We start from the raw sequence: 12,635 nt of genomic DNA, 5'->3' as shown, positions 1-12,635 counted from the left end.
AGTCCACCTTCTTGAGTTCTTTATATATATTGGATATTAGTCCCCTATCTGATTTAGGATAGGTAAAAATCCTTTCCCAATCTGTTGGTGGCCTTTTTGTCTTATTGAGGGTGTCCTTTGCCTTACAGAAGCTTTGCAATTTTATGAGGTCCCATTTGTTGATTCTCGATCTTACAGCACAAGCCATTGCTGTTCTGTTCAGGAATTTTTCCCCTGTGCCCATATCTTTGAGGCTTTTCCCCACTTTCTCCTCTATAAGTTTCAGTATCTCTGGTTTTATGTGAAGTTCCTTGATCCACTTAGATTTGACCTTAGTCCAAGGAGATAGGAATGAATCAATTCGCATTGTTCTACATGATAACTGCCAGTTGTGCCAGCACCATTTGTTGAAAATGCTGTCTTTTTTTTTCCCCACTGGATGGTTTTAGCTCCCTTGTCGAAGATCAAGTGACCATAGGTGTGTGGGTTCATTTCTGGGTCTTCAATTCTATTCCATTGTTCTACTTGTCTGTCGCTATACCAGTACCATGCAGTTTTTATCACAATTGCTCTGTAGTACAGCTTTAGGTCAGGCATGGTGATTCCCCCAGAGGTTCTTTTATCCTTGAGAAGAGTTTTTGCTAGCCTAGGTTTTTTGCTATTCCAGATGAATTTGCGGATTGCTCTTTCTAATTCGTTGAAGAACTGAGTTGGAATTTTGATGGGGATTGCATTGAATCTTTAGGCTAGGACTTGAATTCAAACCTGTCAGCTCTTAGAGCATGCATTTTTAAGCTTTCAAACAAATCTCACCATGTAGTTTTTTGGTAAGATACCTGTCTTTTTTTTTTTTTTAAATAAAAGTCTTGTGATTTTTTTTTTCCCTTAAAGACAAGATCTGGCTGTGTGGCCTGTATTAACCTTTTGTCCTCCTACCTTTGCTCCCCAATTTTATTTACAAGTGTGTCACCATTCCTGGCAATTCTTTACAGTTCTTTCTGAGATAGGATCTCCCTCTGTAGCCCAGGCAGCCTCCAAACATGCAATCCTGTTGCCTTAGCCTCTCCAAAGTTTATGATACACTAAAAAACATGTGATAGACATTAAAATCTAATGTCAAGTTATCTAAGTCTTTAATAGAACTTATATAAAGTTAGAGCAACAATACAAAGAATAAAATGGTTTGGAAGTTCTTAACTACCCTTCTTTGACATTATGATTTAAATTTTATTTCTTAGAATTGCTAAGTATGTTTTAAATTTCTAAAAATAGTTGAAGTGTTTTTATATTTACTGTATTTGGTCATGCAAGTAATAGGTGGTTTTAGTAGAACATTAAAAACAGAAAACGTATGAAGAATGACATTAAAATAGCTTATAAACCCAGGGAGTATTTATGCTTTTTGACTTTTCTGACACCTTTATGAATATTCATTGTCAAAATAATGTCAAAAGATGAGTTATCTGCTTATAATTCACTAAGTTTGAGGTTTGCATATCATTTTATTTTGAAATGATGTAAACATAGATTAAATTGTAGTTTTTAAGTAGACACTTTGATGTTTTCATCTTCTCTCTTAGGCATCTGTGAGTTTGTATTTTATTCTACAGTATATGTGCTGTTTATACTATTGAGATAATGACTAAGATATACAAACACAATGTTTCAGAGTGCTTTGTAAGAGTAAGGAGGGCAGGGATGAGATGGAAGAAAGCCTTAGAGAAGAGCCAAGGCTCTCCAGCGATGCCTGTCTTCTCACTCTGCCCAGGGACTGACTTCATTTGCTGCTTCAGAAGAAAGCCATTTCATCTTTGTTAAAGAGCATCAATTAGTAGATTTCCCCCTAAGTTGAGTCCTAAATTGCATTTTCTTTTTTTTAAAACCATTGGTTTGAGTTTTTCAATCTAAAGCAAAATAGAACAAAGTACTTCAGCTGTTTTTCTGATTTTCTTGACATCTAGGAGATTATTCCAAATTCATATCTTTTTTCTCTTTTGCAGGCAGGTGATATGTATGTAGTATTTGTGTATGAATTTTTTGTCTCTACCAGTGCATGTAGATGTGTATACATGTGAGAGGCCTGAAGTTGATGTCTGAACTCTTCCTCGGTTACTCTCCACCTTGTCAGGGACTTCAGCTGAATCTAGAGCTATAGCTGGTCTAGTTCTCCAGCTTCCTTTGGGGCTCCTCTGGTTCTGCCTTGTGAGCCCTGTGATTGTAAGTGGATTACTGAGCCCACCTGACATCGCATGATCTCAGGGCACCTAAACATTTATCCTCATATTTCCTGCTTAACCAGTGAGTTCACTCCAAAAATATATTTTGGGCGTGGAGTGGCCAGTGCTGGGGATTAAGTTCAAGGCCTTCTGAATTCTAGGGGATACTTTGTTATTGAGCGACATCGATATTATCTGACTTTTTTTGGGTGTATTTTAAATGTACATTTATTTTATGAGCCAGTAAATATATGTAATTAAACTAAAATGGGTATATTTGATTTGTTAAAATATGGTATAACGTTTGGAACTACTCTTATATCTTAGAGTTCTTCCAGCTATTGATGGCTCATTTTTTATAGCTTATTTTTTCAGCTAAGAAGACTTATGAACATTTTCACTTGGTCGTGTTTGTTGTAGATTCTATTCCCAGAAGGTTTCTAGCTAATCATTGTTCTTGATGTGGACTGTCAGGGTAGGAGATGATTTTGCAAGAATAAAATCTGCTGTTACGCTGTATGGACAATTTATTTAGATTCTCTCCAACTAACAAATAATGCTTGGTGAATACTTAATGCAGAACTATTTCTGTAGAATGAGAATTGGTAAAAAATAAATGAATGTTTAGTGCCTCTGATATATATTGATAATTCATCTTCTACAGGTATTATATCAATTTATAGAACTGCTATATAAATAGATGAGAGCCAAGTGGTAGCGGCACATGCCTTTAATCCCGGCACCCAGGAGGCAGAGTCAGGAGAATCTCTATAAGCTTGAGGCTAGCCTGGTCTACAGAGTGAGTTCCAGGACAAGCAGGGCTATACAGAGAAACCCTGTCTCGAAAAAATTAAAGAAAAAGAAATAAATGAGAAATTCATGTTATTATATTCTTGGTCAAAATTAGCTATATTACTGGGTATTAATATCTTATTTTACTCTTTTATAATTAAATGGCCAAAAATAAAAATTTGTAATTGTTTTATTTTTGCTCTCTTTGATTCTTGATATTGTAATTTGTACAACTAATTTGTTTTTCACTGAAGATTGTCTACCTTACATCTCACAAATATGCCCTCGCTTTCTGTAGCCTCGCTTTCTGTGGCCTCACTTGGTTGTTATTAACCAAGTCTGGAAATACTAAGCAGAAAATCCTAGAGTTGACTTCATGTTTTAAGTTGCATGCTGTTCTGAGTATCACCGTGAATTCTCCTGGTGTTCCATGCAGGGCACAAATCATCCCTCTGTCTTGCAAGTCCATCTGCAGTGTCTACCTGCCCGTTAGTCACTTAACTGTCTGAGCTCCCAGCTGACAGACTGAGTGTGGTGTAATAGTGCATGTGTTAGGCAACCTCACTTTACTTAATAATGGTCCCAAAGTGCAAGTGTAGTGATACAATTTAGACAAGTCCTGAAATGTTTCCTGTAAGTGACTATCTTGCCTTAATAAAGAAAGAGAATCATATGGTGATGTTGGCATGCTAAGTCAATCTTCTGCATATAAAGTTATGAAGGAGTAAAAGAGAAACTACTCACAGTTTGCTTTTCAATCCCAGGCTTCAAAATGTATTGCTGCAGTGTATTGTAAGTGCTTATTAAGATACCAAATTTGTATGTGCACATATAAAGAAAAGAGTATTTCTAGAGCTTGGTATTGCCAATGGTTTTAGGTATCTATTGACAGGTCTTGGATATTTTCCCTGCAGATAAGTGACAGGGGTAATGGTGAGAGACCAAATCTTTTGGGTTCAGACTCCATCTTAGAGAACCTGACCTACTGGTTGAGCTCAAGTAAACTAACAGGCTGCTACCTAGCACCTGTTTCTGGGCTAAAACCCCAACCTACATCTTTCACCAGTTTCCATATTATTCTCCAACAGATCTGCACCTCCACGTTACAAGCCCATCTCTGACACTTCACTTCCTAGCAACCACCAATCAGGAGGGAAACAGAAGTTAAATTTAAAGTTTGGTTCCCATACCAGCCAATTATGTTAAAGACTACAATGGCCCTCCAATCAGTTGTGTACCAGGCTAGATACCCTTTCTTGCCTTTATAAATGCTTGTCTAAAACTAGGCTCAGGTCTCTACCTTCCTGCTGTGTCAGGGTTGGCTGGGAGCCTAAGCTGGAGCCTGAATAAAGAGACCCTAATGTGATTGCATTGGAATTAGCTCCTTGGTGGTCTTTGGGGTTCACGAATGTTTCCTGGCACAACAATGGCTACTCGATTGTTCTAACACTGCATATTCAATATCCGCTGAGTACCTTCTTCCTTGATTTAATTTTTGGATCAAAAATAAATGTTGAAGTATTAAGGTATTTGATTCTCTATAGGAAAGAAAGAAAGAAAGAGAACCTTAATATTGACAAAGTTGATTTAGTATAATACTAGTATCAAAATGAAGATGAGTAGACTCTGCAGAAATATAATTTCCTGGGTTAAAGTTAGGATTTATTTGTATTTAAGAATCTTACCAAATTTTTTCTTCTGGAGTATTTCTTAAATGATTCAAATTGCTCTATATCTCTTGAGTGTATGCATATGTACGTTTGGGCTTTATAATAGCATAGACTATATACATAGATAAATTGTTTTTATCTCTAACTCTGGTAGGTAGATTTCTTATATATATATATATATGTACACACACACACACACACACACACACACACACACACACACACACACTAAGTGAATGAGGATAAATCAATTTCCAAGCATTTTGTTTTAAATATTTTCCCTGTAATTAGATAAAACCCCACAAGATGGCACTCATTATCCATTTTCTCCTTATCCTATTTCAGACTTGACCAGGTAATTTAAAGATTATGACTGGATAATATAGGACCATAATTAAATATTTATATTCTTACTCGGTAGTAGAGATGCAAATGTTTGTAGCCAGATGTTTCTACTTCATTTTATAATTACAAATATTTCCCAGTATTATAGGAGAATAATATTTTTATATTTTAATACCCTCTCTGGTACCCAAGTCACTTCTGGTGTTTAATTCGGTATACTAGTCTGATTCCAAAGAACTAAATAAGACCTCTGTGGCCTGAAGAATGAATTTGCCCCTAAGTATTTGTGTCATTGTCACTGTTTTAATAACTTCTGAGGAAAGTAGAACTCAGTATTATTGTTGTCAGTTATTACTAAGAGCAGCCTTTTGCCAGTCATGGGAATTTCAAGACTCTAAGCAAAAATTTAAAGAAATACCACTGATTTAAAAAAATTTCTGGAATGCATAAAAGATCATTATAAATATAAGTTGGATGACGTTGTGAATGTCTGAGGAAACAACAACAACCACAACACAACATGGTAGGGACCAGTGTGCTGTGAAATCTTTGGACTGGAAGAAAAGGTTCTTAAAAAGACAGAACCCAGATGCCCCTCAACAGAGGAATGGATACAGAAAATGTGGTACATCTACACAATGGAGTACTACTCAGCTATTAAAAAGAATGAATTTATGAAATTCCTAGCCAAATGGATGGACCTGGAGGGCATCATCCTGAGTGAGGTAACACATTCACAAAGGAACTCACACAATATGTACTCACTGATAAGTGGATATTAGCCCAAAACCTAGGATACCCAAGATATAAGATACAATTTCCTAAACACATGAAACTCAAGAAAAATGAAGACTGAAGTGCGGACACTATGCCCCTCCTTAGAAGTGGGAACAAAACACCCTTGGAAGGAGTTACAGAGACAAAGTTTGGAGCTGAGATGAAAGGATGGACCATGTAGAGACTGCCTTATCCAGGGATCCACCCCATAATCAGCATCCAAACGATGACACCATTGCATACACTAGCAAGATTTTATCGAAAGGACCCAGATGTAGCTGTCTCTTGTGAGACTATGCCGGGGCCTAGCAAACACAGAAGTGGATGCCCACAGTCAGCTAATGGATGGATCACAGGGCTCCCAATGGAGGAGCTAGAGAAAGTACCCAAGGAGCTAAAGGGATCTGCAACCCTATAGGTGGATCAACATTATGAACTAACCAGTACCCCGGAGCTCTTGACTCTAGCTGCATATGTATCAAAAGATGGCCTAGTCGGCCATCACTGGAAAGAGAGGCCCATTGGACACACAAACTTTATATGCCCCAGAACAGGGGAACGCCAGGGCCAAAAAGGGGGAGTGGGCGGGTAGGGGAGTGGGGGTGGGTGGGTATGGGGGACTTTTGGTATAGCATTGGAAATGTAAATGAGCTAAATACCTAATAAAAAATGGAAAGAAAAAAAATATAAAAAAAAAAAAGAAAAAAGAAAAAAAAAAGACATTTTGCCTAGGCAAAATGTTACACAAGCCCCCAATCATGAAACAGTTGTGCTTTCCCATGGGGGTCGGTATGCTAACAAAATGATCATATTTAGTGATACACGGAATAGTTCTTGACTGTAGTAAAAAGAGTGTTTAATGCATTGAAGATAGTGTAGTTACTAAATGAGCTATTATGATTGCTCAATGTTTCAATGAACAATGTTACACTTTTTTTTTTTTTGACAAAATAATGCTGAGGTTTGGGGAGACTGGATTCTAGATTTAGCCGAGTCACATCCATGACCTTTCCCTATCTGGCCTTACAAAGAGTCCCAGATGAAGGATTGAATTAAATTGTTACTTAAGTCTTTTCCAGCTCCAGTATTAAATGATTATTTTTTCATGAGAAAGTGTATTAGACAAGTGCATTCTTGTGGAATTTTGTCATACTTTTGAAAGTTATACATGTGAGATAATTAAATCTGTGTGGAGAAGTATGTTTCCCAGTTGAATGTTGCACATTTGTTTTTATACCATGTGAAGACTTGCTTACTTGTTTATTCTGTGGAAGTGTGTGTCTATGTGTGTGTTTTGGGGGTGGGGACAGCAAGATTTTCTTTTCAGATAGCTGCAGTTACGTTTTGTTTAGAGAATTTGGTTATCTGCATTTAACCTCTTTTTTTAATTAGATATTTTCTTTATTTACATTTCAAATGTTATCCCCTTTCCTAGTTTCCCCTCTGAAAACCCCCTCCCCCTCCCCCTGCTCCCCAACCCACCCACTCCCATTTCTAGTCCTGGCGTTCCCCTATACTGGGCATAGAGCCTTCACAGGACCAAGGGCCTCTCCTCCCATTGATGACTATTTTAAAGTAGCCCCAATATGTAATTTTACTTGTGAATATTTCAGAATGCATTTCTTAACTTATGAATTTGAAACAAATGTGAGTCACAACAGCTTGAATCTTGTAGAATTTTTTTATAACTTAGTTTTTACTTACAGGAAACTTATGTAATGGAAAGATGATAAGAAAGGAAGAAAGAGTTGGGCTATGGAAATGGGGTTGGAGCTTTATCAGTGAAGGCCAGAATTGTTTGTTAAAGGAATTTTCATTCATTTACTATGGAGAACATGTAGTAAGATAATCTACATTTTTATTTCACACTGTTACTGTGTTATGCCTAATTTCATTCACAAGGAAATGTTCTTTGGCTTTGCAACACTGGGCTGAGCCTTAAGGATTTTCATCATATATGTAAAGGTGAGGAGTTTTAACAATCAAATCACATAGAACACTCACAACCTGTCACTTTAGTCTAGGCTATTTCAGAGAATGGAATTAGGAGGTCTGTCTTTATTAATTTAAAACAAATCCTGAATTTCTGTATTTTATTTTTGAGAATTTTGTGTGTATATAGAGAGTGAAATATGATAATATCTTCAGCCATTTCCATTTTGCTCTTCCAACACCTTCCATCTCCCTCCAACATATCTCCCTCTCAAATTCATGTCTTTTTTGTGTTTGCTATTTTTGATAAGCTATTAAATCCATTAGTGCTGCCCATATGTTTATGAGTGTGGGACTATTCACTGGAGCAAGAAAACACCTACTATTGGTTACATGTCCTCCCTCCCAAAGTGATTCTTTCTCTTCTCCCTATTATCACCTGCCAGGAGCTCTACAATAATGTGTAGAACCTGGAGAACAACTTACCCATCTATGCTGGTAAATAGTAATTTGGGTTACTATTGCTATGGCAAGCTCCATGTCCAAAAGCAGGCTGGTGAGGGAAGGGTTTATTTGGCTTAGAATTCTGCATCTTTAGTTCATCACTGAGGGAATTCAGGACAGGAGCTCAAACAGGAACCTAAGCAGAGTCCACAGAGGGGTGCTGCTTACTGGCCTGCTTTCTTATAGAACCCAGGACCATCAGCCCAGAGATGGCACCACCCACAATGGGTTGGCCGTCCCACATCAATCAGTAATTAAAAAAGTGTCTTACAGGCTTGCCTACAATCTTATGTTATGGAAGCATTTTCTAAGTTGAGGTTCCCTCCTCTTAGATGACTTTAGTGTGTGTGAAGTTGACACAAAACTACTCACCATAGCTGAAATTTTTGGCCAGATTGTTCTGTGCAGGTAACCATAGTTGCTTTGAGTTAATGAGTGTGATAGTCATGGCATATCTAGAAGATAGTAAACACAGCCTTTTTTGCCTCTGACTTGCATTCTTTCCATTTGCTCTACTGAGATGCTGAGGTCCTTCCTGAGCCTGGTGGCGGTGGTATAATAAGGAAGTCCTATTTAAGGCTGAGAACAGAGTCTTTTACAAGCTACACGAGTCTCTATTGACTGTTGCTTCCTGAGACTTCCTTGACAAAGGTTGAGAGCATCTCAGGCCTATGTCTATAACATGTTTACAAGGCAATTTGGCAGCATGATCATTTATCAAAAACCAGTAAGTTGTACACTAGGGTATATGACCTTCCCAGCCATGGATTTTGACCAAAGGTATAGCATGAAATTCCCTTTTCTGGAGCAGGCCTCAAATATAATCAGAATGATGTTAGTTATCCCGTAACAGTCATGTGACTATGGCACCAGTGGATGTATCTTACCTGGCAGGTTGGTATTGTAGCATGCAGAGATGAGTGATGGATAACATCATTGATTGTCCCCTGTCCTCCAGCAGCCTGAATTTCACCTTCTGGCACTATGACAGTTACACAGAAGCAAGAAATTTCCTGGTCAATTTGAAATTTTTTTTTTTCTCTGTCCTACTGTCAAAGTGTGTGGTGTCTTCAGCAGTAGGGTCTTTAAAGTGTAATATTGTTGTTTCTTATTATCTTATGTATGTTTTGCCTGCATATATGTTTGTGCACCATGTATGTGCTTGGTGCCTGCAGAGGTCAGAAGGGCGGGTGTTTGATCCCCTGAAACTGGAACTACAGACCATGAGCTGCCATGGGGTTCTGGGAATCAAACCCAGGTCCTCTGGAAGAGTAGCCACTCCCAGAAGAGTGCTCTTAATGGGGGAGACATCTCTGCAGCCCAGCAACAGAGTCTTACTAACCATGTAGTTATTGTGGGTAACCAAGGCACTGACAATAGCCTGGGTGTTTTGGAGACCTCTGGAGCCTCATTGACCAGGTGCTCATAGGGAAATCCCATGCCTTATGGGGCAGTTTCCATTTCATCATCTTCTGGGAGTGACATTGTCTGCCCAACTAGGGTAATTCCATTTGAACTTTAGAAAAAGTTGTATTTGTAATTAGCTTACTAACTAGTGTGTCTTCATATACATAGGCATTTTCATACACACTTAGTTTGGGTTTCTCTTCATTCAGATTCAGCCTCATAGGTTTGTTTGATTTTTGATATTATATATTCTTCTAATTATGGAAGCCTTTATCTATACTGAGAACTCGTGTTCTCCCAAATAAACGTATTACAGACTAAAATAGACTGTTATGTAAAATCTATTTGATTTATTAATGCATATTATACATATATAACATATATGTATAATTGTTAAGAAAACAATGCCAAAATTATCACTAACATTGGGATCATTAGATATGTACAGTAATATTCTGAAATAAAATCACTTGAAGTATTTTTTTCATGTATGGTTAAGTTCTACCTAGACACATATCTAGGTTTCTTGATTTTCTTTTCTTTTTTGGGGGGAGAGGAGTTGAGATAGGGTTTCTCTGTGTAGCCCTGGCTGTCCTGGAACTCACTCTGTAGACCAGGCTGGCCTTGAACTCAGAAATCTATCTGTCTCTGCCTCCCAAATACGGGGATTAAAGGCGTGTGCCACTGCTGCCCGGCTTGATTTTATTTTCAATTTTAAGAGATGTTTTAAAACATTTTTCTTTTATATTTAAGTAAAAGTTTGTATCAAAAAAGTTAAATCAGTAGAGCAAGATTACTAAAAAAGCTCACTTTTCCTAAGTATAGAACAGTCCACTTGTGCTTTAGCCTCCCCTCCCCTCCCCTCCCCTCCCCTCCCCTTTCCTCCCCTCCCCTCCCTTTCATAACCTTTCTCTATTGTTTCTTTTCTATCAGCATCTGATTTTAAGTACTATTCTTTTACTCTAGTAAATCAGTCAGCACACTTACTATAAATTTTTTCATCCTTGGCTTAGTTTTTGTTTGTGGTATTGGATGTATGTTGTTAGAGACTATAACCATTACCTCCTGTGTTCTATTCCCTGTAACCATTGTTTAGTCTTAGTTCTGTAAGTAAATATACAGCTAATGATTACAGTCAGTTCTTAAATAGAAGTCTCCTCAGTCATTGGTATTACGTGGAGTTTGTTTTCTAACACATTTCTCTGGAAGGACTCTTGGGAGCATTCTTTGAGTTATTATATCCCCTAACAGTTTTTCTCTGGCCTTTATACTTGGAAATCATCATTTTGGCTTTATATAAAAATCCCTGGTTTACATTTTCAACCCTTGGGTATCTCTAGCCTGTTATTTTATTATGGCCCAGAATAAAATATTGGTGTTGAAAACTGATGATAAATTTGATTTTCACCCTTGTAAGTAATTTGGTCTTTTTGCCTGTGCAAAGGATTTTTTTCCTAAAAATATTTATTTTTATTAGTTTTAATTGATGTGTGTGTGTGTGTGTACTCCAGAGGTGAAAGGTGTCATATTTCACTGGAGCTGAACTTATAGTGCTGGTGATCTGCTTGATATGGGAGATGGGATCTGAACTTGGGTTCTTTCTAAGAGCAGCACATCTTACAAAAGTGTACCTTCCATTGTAACTGCTGAACAATTTCTTCTGGCACTTTTCTTTTTTTATGCAGTATTTTAGTAGAAAAAACCCACATATATATGTCACAGTGATACAACATGTCCTTTTAACATATAGTTTAATTTTTGCTGAAGAATTTTAATTAATTATTTTTAATATCTATTTTGTCCCACTATGTTGGTTTTCTTTTTTAGGAACTTCTATCATACTTGTGTTAGATCTTTCTTAAACCTGTTTTGATATGTGTTTTTTTTTTAAAAAAACATTCTTTTTATTTTATTTTTGTCTTTATTTTAAATTTATATTATCTTTTGAAAAATCAGTTTTTAAGACTATTTAAAATATTTTTTTCCATTTTTTATTAGGTATTTAGCTCATTTACATTTCCAATGCTATACCAAAAGTCCCCCATACCCACCCACCCCCACTCCCCTACCCACCCACTCCCCCTTTTTGGCCCTGGCGTTCCCCTGTACTGGGGCATATAAAGTTTGCGTGTCCAATGGGCCTCTCTTTCCAGTGATGGCTGACTAGGCCATCTTTTGATACATATGCAGCTAGAGTCAAGAGCTCCGGGGTACTGGTTAGTTCATAATGTTGATCCACCTATAGGGTTGCAGATCCCTTTAGCTCCTTGGGTACTTTCTCTAGCTCCTCCATTATTTAAAATATTTATTGGATCTGTTTTTTGACAATTTTATAAGTATGTAAATTTTTGCTACTATAGCCCCTACCTTTTTTATTTTTCCTGTTATTCCTACCCACTTCCTTATGCCCACAATTCCCCTCTTTTGCATGATTTCCTTAGCAGTTTTACTGTTTTTGGATTTCATATTTTAAATTACAAAGTATCAGCTAATATAAATGAAAAATTTGTAAGTTTATTATTTTATTATTTTAGAAATTATAATTATGTCATTTTTCTTCTTCCCCTTCCCTGCTCCAACCCCTCCCAACCACCCTGCTTGCTGAATCTAACATTCATGGCCTTTTTTTACTTAATGTTTTTTACACACACACACACACACACACACACACACACACACACACACACACTATGTATATAGATATACACACACACTATATGTGTGTGTATATATATATATATATATATACACACATACATACATACACACATACATATATACTTATATATTTATACTTATGTATATACCCAAATACATAAATACCACCTGATCACCTTGTTTAACATTACTTGTATATATATGATTTCAGGGCTAACCACAATTCCCTTTGAAGCATTCAGGGTTTGTTGTCGCTGTTATTGTTGTTGTTTTGCGACCCACTGAGATTAACCAGAATCATGTGTGTGACTATGTCTTTTAAACAGTTAATTGGAGCTTAGTTGGTTTCCAGATG

The sequence above is a fragment of the Mus musculus genome, chromosome 19 (assembly GCF_000001635.26).
Source record: "Mus musculus strain C57BL/6J chromosome 19, GRCm38.p6 C57BL/6J".
Classification (NCBI taxonomy): Eukaryota; Metazoa; Chordata; class Mammalia; order Rodentia; family Muridae; genus Mus; species Mus musculus.
Note: the sequence above shows the minus strand (reverse complement) of the source record.